Consider the following 10,704-nt stretch of genomic DNA (forward strand, 5'->3'; position numbering starts at 1 on the left):
CAACACTTTTGGTCTGACATCTTATCCACCACAACAAGGTGGACTAATGGCTCTTAAGTCCTAACTGACAAAACTGACATATTTTAAGAAAATTCTTAATACTGTGTGATTAAGGCTTTAGTCCATTCCATCTGTTCAACCACCTTTTGAAACCAACCAATCCTGTTACAAAGGCTGAAATTTCACCACAGGCTTTATGTTGTATCAAAATACATTTTCTCCACTATGTTGTGCTGTTGACGTTGTAAAGACTGCTCTCTTTTTCACCATAGAGCTTTTTGACATTCATGCTAAGGATCTGGGTTTGTATGACACGTCAATCGACAGGTTGTCATATTTGATATTTTAAAATGCCCTTTTTTGTGTGATAAAGGCAGGTTCTCAGTGAGCCTCTCATTATCGCTTACAAATAAGGTGAAAAGGGCAGTCACCAAGGGAGGTATGTTTGGATTTCATATGACAAGCCTCCAACCGGCAAACTGTTCAAATAGGCAAATCTTGCTCAATTATCTGGATTCAAAAACAATACATATTTTACCTCATCTGGTTAGGAAGGGTGCAATGATTGCATATGAGATTTAGTTTATTCTAGGCACTAATTTCACACATATCCCATGGTGGGATGGAATGGCGATCAATGAGGAGTCCATGAAAATGAAACAGATTTTAATGATCTGCTTTTTTCCCCTTCCTTTTGTGTGTGTGTGTTTTTAAAGAAAATTGAATGATACCAGAAATTGGGTGGGGGAAGTAATTTATTAGAATGCTATTTCTCTCAGTTCTGACTACAGATGGCCAGCAGTAAGGTTTCCCAGATTGTAATTATTTAATGTAGTGTGCACATTGGTATTAATTCACACAGTGAAATGTTTTTCAACAATCCTCAGGGCTATTTCACATGAGTATCCAATCACTCCATGATTTTTGACTTTAAATGGCTTGAGTGCATCAGTGAGTGATTATGAAAGTGGGCGAAACTTCCATGTTTCTTTGTGTCACTTCACTTATAATACTTGTCAATAGGATCATTTTAGACCTTTATTTTAAATCAATTAAATATATTTCAGCCTGGGGTGAAGAAATGAAAGGCTGTTTGTGCATGTGATAACAAGACCTCTGGCATACATAAAAGCTTAGTATATAAAGAAGTAAAGAAGTAAATCTGTACTTTCAGGTGACTATAACTTGTTGAATGTTATAATGTACCCTGAGTTCCTAAATACAGAAGTTAAGTTATGAATAAATTAATAAATAAACAAACAGAGTTCACTTGACATGTAGAAAGGTGGACAGCAACTTCACAATCATCCATGGGCAGGTTATAATCACCTGCCTGGTAAGCCACTGGAAATCCGCTTTCTACTTTCTGGAATACTAACTGTACAGCCTTGATCCATTCTAATGTATGTGATAATGTTTAGATCAAAGTCTGATTTTGCAACAAGCTGACTGAATTTGCTCTTAAACTATGTCCCGTCTAAAAAGTCCCATTTATAAGAACCCTGGTGGTGCAGTGGTTAGAATGCAATATTGCAGGCTAATTCTGTCCACAGCCAGGAGTTCAATCCTGATTGACTCAAGGTTGACTCAGCCTTCCAGCCTTCCAAGGTCAGTAAAATGAGGAACCAGATTGTCGGGGGCAATACGCTGCTCAGAGAGTGCTGTAAAGCACTATGAAGCGGTGTATATAATAGATGCAATCTACATAGACTTCTGTAAAGCTTTCAACTCAGTAGTACATGATAAACTTCTCCTAAAACTAAAATCCTACGGCATCTCAGGACCCCTCCACAATTGGATAACAGCTTTTCTATCAAACAGACAACAAGTAGTCAAAATTGGCAATGCTATATCAAATCCTGTTCCTGTCAAAAGTGGCGTTCCCCAAGGCAGCGTTCTTGGACCAACACTCTTCAAATTATACATTAATGATCTCTGTGACCATATTACAAGTAATTGTGTTCTCTTTGCTGACGATGTCAAACTATTTAACACCACCAACAATACAGCTATCCTCCAAAAAGACCTTGACTTCGTATCTGAATGGTCTAAAACCTGGCAACTCCAAATCTCAACCAGCAAATGCTCAGTCTTACATATTGGAAAAAAGAACCTAAACACTAAGTACAACCTTGATGGAAATTACCTTACTGATAACCCCCACCCTGTTAAAGATCTTGGAGTTTTTATATCAAATGATCTAAGTGCCAAAGCCCACTGTAACTACATCGCAAAAAAGGCCTTAAGAGTTGTAAACCTAATCTTGCGTAGCTTCTTCTTCAAAAACACTACACTACTAACCAGAGCATATAAAACATTTGCTAGACCAATTCTTGAATACAGCTCAACTGTTTTGAACCCATACCACTTTTCTGACATCAATACAATTGAACGTGTCCAGAAATATTTTACAAGAAGAGTTCTCCACTCCTCTGAATACAACAAAATACCTTATACCACCAGACTTGAAATCCTGGGTTTAGAAAATTTAGAACTATGCCGCCTTCGACATGACGTGAGTTTAACTCATAGAATCATCTATTACAATGTCCTTCCTGTTGAAGACTACTTCCCCTTCAATTGCAACAATACACGAGCACACAATAGATTTAAGCTTAATGTTAACCACTCCAATCTTGATTGCAGAAAATATGACTTCAGTAATAGAATTGTTAATGCTTGGAATACACTACCTGACTCTGTGGTCTCTTCCCAAAATCCCCAAAGTTTCAACCAAAAGCTGTCTACTATTGACCTCACCCCATTCCTAAGAGGTCTGTAAGGGGGGTGCATAAGAGCACATACATACCTATCATTCCTGTCCTATTGTTTCCTTTTGTTATATCCAATTAATTTAGTTATTACATACTCATACTCATATATATGTTTATATATTGTATAGTTATTTCATACTTATGCTTATATATACTGTGTGACAAAATAAATAAAAAAATAAAAAATAAAATAAATATAAGACTAAGTACTATTATTATAAGAGAAAGTGTGTGTAGTGGTGAACTGGGAGTCATAGTCCACCCTCAGCCACAAAAGCTGATTGGGTGACTTTTGGAAGTCACTCTCTCTCTCAGCCTGACTTATTGTACCTCCCAGAGTTGCTGTTGTAATGACCATAAGAGGAAGGAATGTTATATCTACTAGCTTGAGCTCTTGAATAAAAGGTGGGATAGAAATCAAAGAAATAAATACTATAATCAAAGCTGGTAAAAATGTACATCTAATAGTTTTCGGTGCAGACATTAACCATCCCAGTCTCCAAAGTGATTGTAAAGGAAATGTTACCACAGCAAAAGGTAACCCAGAAAAACTCGAAAACAGAAGGCTAAGCAAGGATTTCTTTCCACCCACTAATCAGTTGCTTTCTTGGGTGTAATTCATTTTTCTCAAAGTGGCCCTTGATGAATAGAAGTGTTCTGGAGAAATCAGGCCACAGTTTATGTAGTAATAATGGGAAATGCAGCAATTTCTACAGTGGTGGTCTGAGGCAAGCAGCTCAGTCTTTTAAAATGTGCTGAAGTATCGGATCAGCAAGCTGAGATAATGTAGGGCTATTTCCAAATAATGGTGTAACCATCAAAACATTACAGGGTCATTACTTTGCAAGTGCTTCTGCTCTGGGCCTGGGGCGATGTGAGGGAGTACAAAGGGAGAGAGAAAGTTGAATTGGCTATAAGATTGTTTTCTACTTCAGTCACAAGCGGAGATTTGTAACTGCAGCAGTCAATAGAATAATGTGGGGAAGGAAGGAAGGAAGGAAGGAAGGAAGGAAGGAAGGAAGGAAGGAAGGAAGGAAGGAAGGAAGGAAGGAAAGAAAGGTCATGGCCTGAGAGCCAGGCTGAGCAGGGAAAGCCTCATCTGTGCATGTCCAGCAAGGTGAGGATTAAAGCTGTGCAGAGACTGCCTTCCATTGTTGGAAGCAACTTCAGCATTGGTTTTGTGAATCACGAATTCCTGCTTTTGATTTCTGCTTCATTTTGACCTCGGAGTGTCCCTGACCAAGTATCTGGCTCATCCCTTGGTACTTTCTCAAGCTATTGTATATAATTGATTTACAGATTGTCTGACTTAGATTTCACCTTCTCCTCAGCTTCTAGTAAGCTATTCTATGCGCACACACTCTTTCTCTGGTTTCTCCAGCTTCTCTGTTGCTTCCCTTCCCTCCCTGCTGCTCTCTATCTAGACAAGACATCCTGATGTTTTTACAAACCTTGCTGCATGTGTATTGCTCCTATATGTTCTACTTCTTCCACAGAGTGTGTGTAGTCCCCATTCATCACTTTAAGACTTATCCCCAAATGCCCACATCACATCCTGATTTATTTTCCCCCTTTGAGAACTTGCTTCCAGTCTTTTCACAAATGTTGTGAAATTGGGCATAGAGTTGGAGGCGGTCTATCAAGAAAACCAGGCACTTTATGATCAGGTAGGCTATAGGCTATAGCTATGGCCAATCTGCAATCATGCCTGGATTAACTCAGCGTTGCCGCTCCATACGTGTCAGCACCTGAGAAGTTTGCTGTTTGTTCTGAGCTGTTTCCTACTTTCTTTGTTCAGTGTAATATATATTTTTGTCTGCATCCAAAAGCTTTTCCTTCAGAAGCCCAAAAGATAGGATTTGTGGCAAGTTTGCTGACTGGTCTCGCTGCCAACTGGGCTACTTCATACCTGGCGTCTGAGAGCCCCATCTTGCAGGATCTAGTTGCCTTTTTATAGGAACTCTGGCAGACTTTCGTGGATCCTCTCAAGGCCAATGCTACCAATTAGCCATGAAAGAGGGGAGGGGGGTTGATTGGTAGATTGACTAGTTCTTATTTCCATTAGAGGAGGCAATAACAAGAAGGCCCCTGAAGGAGGAAAGGAAGACTTCAAGAAATCCCAGTGACAGGATCAGAGGTAGGTTTCAGCAGGTTCTGACCAGTTCTGGAGAACCAGTGGTGGAAATTTTGAGTAGCTCGGAGAACCAGTAGTAAAAATTTTGACTGGCCGTGCCCCTATCTATTCTCTGCCTCCCAAGTCCCAGCTGATCAGGAGAAAATGGAGATTTTGCAGTAACCTTCCCCTGGAGTGGGGTGGGAATGGAGATTTATAGTATCCTTCCCCTGCCACGCCCTCCAAGCCACACCCACAGAACCAGTAGTAAAAAAAATTGAAACCCACCACTGGGTTTTATGTAAAACATTCCATGATCACCCATATCTCTAAAAACAAATTTATAGTTTTTTATGTCCAATCAGAAGTCCTAGGGATTGCACTCCAGTGTGGCTTTAGGAGTTTGGGGGGAAGGGCTATCTTTCAAAGGAGCAAAGTCATGCAACTGATTTCTAACAAATTGTCATGGAAATTCAGTTGTATGATTGAAGCATGCTCTGTAGGAAGACATTCCGACTAGGTAAGTATTAAAAATTGCTATCATTGAACCAAGGAGATTCTTCATGTTTGCTACGAAAGCATTTATAACAATAGTAATAGCATTTAGACTTATATACTGCCCCATAGCTTCTTACAGCACTCTTTGGGTGGTTTACAATGTAGAAGCATTATTTGCAGATTGCCTCCAACAATTTGGATCCTCATTTTATCGACCTTAGAAGGATTGAAGACTGAGTCAACCTTGAGCCAACGAGGATTGAACTCCTGGCAGTGGACAGAGTCAGCCTGCAATATGCATTTTAAACACTGCACTACCAGGGTCTCATGATTCCCAATTAAGATTGTCCCAATGTGGTTGCATCCTCCTTTGGGTTCTCTTCTACCATACGTATCTTTGCGTATCTGTAAGTTTTAAGCGCAATGAAGTAAATGTATGTCCTTGTATAAAAAATGCAAGACCAGTATCCATTTCCTGCAATATTATTCACTGATTCTGGTAAGCTGGTTACCATTCTGGTAAACTGAATTACAAATTGCCCAATACTTCCTTCTACAAGTAAGAAATGAAATATTCCTTTTTTTTTAAAAAAAACTATTCAGGATGAAGTTAACTTTCAAATAGAGCAACATTTTATTGTTTAGCCCAGGTGTTCCTCTAATTGTGATCTATTGGAAAAAATAAAAGGTTTAATGGACCTGAAAACATACATATTCCTCTACATGGTTCTGTACCAATGCTAACACACAGTAAAACATTGAGAGAATATTAGCTGCCTAAGAGCCTGTTAAGGCATTATTCTTTATGACATCTGTGCTTGTACTGCCTCACTTCTTTCACTGCATATATTTTCTGGCAGCTTATGATCTTGGGTGGAAAAAAATGTTTTCATAATATTAGTTATCAGTCACGCATTTTATTTCCTTAACAGACACGAAAAATCCTGGTGTTTACATGCATAAAGCATAAACAAAATTAAGAGTTTTGAGACTAATGTATTTTTATTTTTATGTGAGACGCCTCGAGTTTGTTAAAGAGGTTAGAATATAAATGATGTTTGCAATATACCCAAATTTCCAGGGTGAGGGGAAGGGGGAAGGGAGGCGTTGATACCATTCTCACAATGAACACAAGCAGTCATATTATATTCAGTCAGGCCAGTGGTGAGCTTCCAAATTTTTTATTACTGGTTCTGTAGCTTGGCGGGCATGGCAAGATATGGCTTGGTGGGAGTGGCTTGGTGGACGTGGCAGGGGAAGGGTACTATAAAATCTCCATTCCCACCCCACTCCAAGGGAAGGATACTGTAAAATCTCCATTCCTTCCCCACTCCAGGGGAAGGTTACTGCAAAATCCCCATTTCCTCCTGATCAGCTGGGACTCGGGAGGCAGAGAATAGATGTGGGTGGGGCCAGTCAGAGGTGGTATATACCGGTTCTCCGAACTTCTCAAAATTTACGCTACCGGTTCTCCAGAACTGGTCAGAACCTGATGAATACCACCTCTGAGTCAGGCCATTTGTCCATGTAGCTGTATAGCTAGCATTATGGACATGATCCAGAGATGTTTCCTGTGACCCCTCAAAAAATAAACAGCTCGAGTGAACCCCTCTTACTGCCCCCAATTGTAATTTTTTATGTCACTTTTCCATGAGATGGACAGCCATGTAAAATAATGTTGATGTCTTTTTAATGACAAAAGGAATTATTATTATTATTATTATTATTATTATTATTATTATTATTATTATTATTATTATTATTATTATTATTTAATTTGTATACCGCCCTTCTCCCGAAGGACTCAGGGCGGTTAACAGCCATATAAAAACAACAATCAAAACACATACAATACAAATAAAAACAATAGCTAAAAAACTTATTTAAATTTGGCCCAATTATTAAAATACCTTTAAAACCCTAAAAACTAATTAAAAGTTAAAAACCCATAAAATCATCTAAAATCCTATGCCTATATAAAGTAAAGAAAAATATATAAAGCACATGAAGACTAATCATATAATTCTACTAATATAATTTAGCTATGCTTATTGTACTTTGATTCTAATGCTGCCACCCAACTATGGAAATAAAGCCCTCCACCCTGAAAAGGTTATGCGTCTCTGACAACTAACTTTAAGTTGAAGCACTGCAACTAATACCAGGTGAACCTCTTGCACTAAGAAAACGATGGTGGACCTGTTTTATGAAGCTCAATCTTCCATTTGCCCTTCTTGCTCGAAGGGTCAGCACTTCAAAAACCTGCTTGCACAGGTCAGGGTCTGCACTGTTGAACATCTCAAATGGCATTGTTCCTCAGATGAAGGTGTATATGAAAGCCTAGGTTCCAGTTCAGAGAACCTGAGGAAAGCTAATCAACCCAACAGCATAGTTAAGTCCTCTTCCTCTGAGCTTCAACCTTACTTGAAGAAGCTAGGGATACAGATTCAATTAGAGGTAAGTAACTTCTTCCCATCACTCATCATGAGCAAAAGAAAAGAATAAGGGAGATTGGAGTCCAAAAGACTGGACTTCTTCTAGCCTCCGAGTTTAGCCAATTAGATGGCAGATATGAACACAAAGTGAAATATGATATTTAGATCTCCCTAATGTATATATATATATATGCACTACTGACTTCAACTGACTTAAGAACAATTGCCTCTTTTTCAGAAAGTCTGGGAACACTCACTTTGTGAGGAAGATTAGGGAGTTCTATCAAAATGTTCACAATAATACATTCATGATACCCTTGTAGTATATGCATAAGATAGAGATAAATCGTTCATTTCTGCTAAACAAAATGAACACTATTTATTTATTATGTATGGTCACTCATTTCATATTCATGACTCTAGGTGGATAATAGCAGTTTAAAAACATAGAGCAATAGCAATAGCATTTATATGCAGCTTCTTATATGCTTTACAATCCTCTCTAAGCAGTTTACAGAGTCAGCATTATTGCCTCCAATAATCTGGGTCATTTTACCGACCTCAGAAAGATGGAAGGCTGAGTCAACCTTTAACCACTTAGAACTGAACTTCTGGAGTTAGCATTGAGTTAGCCTGCTAACGACTGTGCCATCGCAACTGGCAACAACATTTTTATTTATTTTATTTATTTTATTTGTCACAACAGTATATATAAGCATAAGCATGAAAATAACTATATAATATATAAGCATATATATGAGCATAAGTATGTGATAACTATATTAATTGGATATAATGAAAGGAAACAATAGGACAGGAACAGTAGGCACATTTGTGCTCTTATGCACGCCCCTTATAGACCTCTTAGGAATGGGGTGAGGTCAATAGTAGAGAGTTTTTGGTTAAAGCTTTGGGAATTTTGAGAAGAGACCACAGAGTCAGGTAGTGTGTTCCAAGCACTAATAACTCTGTTACAGAAGTCATATTTTCTGCAATCAAGATAACTCAAGTTAACATTGAGTTTAAATCTATTGTTTGCTCTTGTATTGTTATGATTGAAGCTGAAGTAGTCTTCAACAAGAAGGACATTGCAATAGATGATTCTATGAGTTAAACACAGGTCCTGTCGAAGGCGGCGGAATTAACATAGTTAACATAGTTAACATAGGAGTTAACATAGAGCAAAGGTCTGCAAACTTGGCTCTTTTAAGACTTGTGGACTTCAACTCCCAGAGTTCCTCAGCCAGCTTTGCTGTTGAAGTCCACAAGTCTTAAAAGAGCCAAGTTTGCAGACCCCTGACATAGAGCAACACCTAACAATATGAATAATGCAGACATAATTGGAGCGGAGATAAAAACCAAAACCACTAGCAAACAAATCAATACGTGGACTCTGCCATACATGTGCATCCCAAATTTTGGGAATAAAACCATGTTTTTAAGGCTTTATGGAAGGTCAGTAATGTTGGGGCTAATCTAATCCCTAGGGGGAATGATATTCCAAAAAGTAGCCACCATGACACAAAAGGCTCTTTTCTTGGGTTCCATTAGATGACACTCCTTGATCCATGAGACCGAGAGCATGTCTGGCCACACCTAAATTAGTAGATGTAATTGGGGAGAGGTTTTCCCTCAAAGAGAAGATTTTTTTTTTTTTTAGAAATGGAGATTTACAAAGAAATGTTGTAAGCTGTCATTTCAAAATGAGATGGGCAGCAAATAAATTTCATAATAAGTATATAAAAATAAACGTTTTTGAAGATGGCTGGAGGTTCACGAAACAAACAGTTTAAGACTAAGAAGCATAAAACCTGGAAAAGATGGGATGGATGAAATAATTTACCTGGCAACTTTTAAACAAGTTATTCCGCAAAGTGATTATTCTCTTTCTTATTTTAGTAATCAAATAAGATATTCAGGACGCAGATACTCAGACAGAATTCCTAAGCTCAACACGGGAACATTCAAGAGTAAAGAACAATTTGCCTCCATGTTTCTTTCATTGGCCTGATTCTGCACTGTGTGGTTTCTCTTTTGCTGATCAAATCTTTGCTTTTGCAAGTTTCTATTTCTATCTGTAATTATTGTCCCATAATTGCTTCAAAGCAGCAACATCTGCTGTTGCTCATTACCATTCCTTCCCATTGCCTTAAAGCTATTTTATGTGTTTTGAAAGAAATCTTGGATTATGTGATCGTTATATTTTTTCTGATGTTTTCAGCAAAAGCCAGGCAAATAAAGTCAAAAAATAATTCAAAGAACCCTGATTGGTCAAGGAATTGGAAAGAATAGTGGATAAATATGGTTGTGATTATTTCCATAGCATAAAAAGGTTACTTCCACGCTATTTTATTTTAGGCTGAAATAAAAATGACTCCATTATAGAGAGAATCCAGATAACATCATTTTCAGTCTGTCACATGCCAATATCTTTCGTATTATCTCTCCATCTTGATTTTATGATCTAATATATGGCAATGTTGTCAAAGGCAGCTAAAATGTTAGCTGTTCAGGTGATCAAGAATTATTGAGGCTTTGCTAGCTTTGTCTGAATATCCTTTAAAATATTACAAACTTATTATCAATTTTAACTCCTCCCTTCTTTTCCTTTTTTTAAAAAACGGTGACCTTTTTTTAATTTATTTATTTGTCACACAGTATATATAAACGTAAGCATGAAATAACTATACAATATATAAGTATATATATATAAGTATGAGTATGTAATAACTATATTAATTGGATATAATGAAAGGAAACAATAGGACAGGAACGGTAGGCACGCTTGTGCTCTTATGCACGCCCCTTAACCTTCTATTGGCATTGCAAAGACAATAACCAATTTTTATTTTAGTTACAAAGAAGAAACTAGTTGCTGTATCTG

This window comes from Ahaetulla prasina, chromosome 1 (assembly GCF_028640845.1).
Source record: "Ahaetulla prasina isolate Xishuangbanna chromosome 1, ASM2864084v1, whole genome shotgun sequence".
NCBI lineage: Eukaryota > Metazoa > Chordata > Lepidosauria > Squamata > Colubridae > Ahaetulla > Ahaetulla prasina.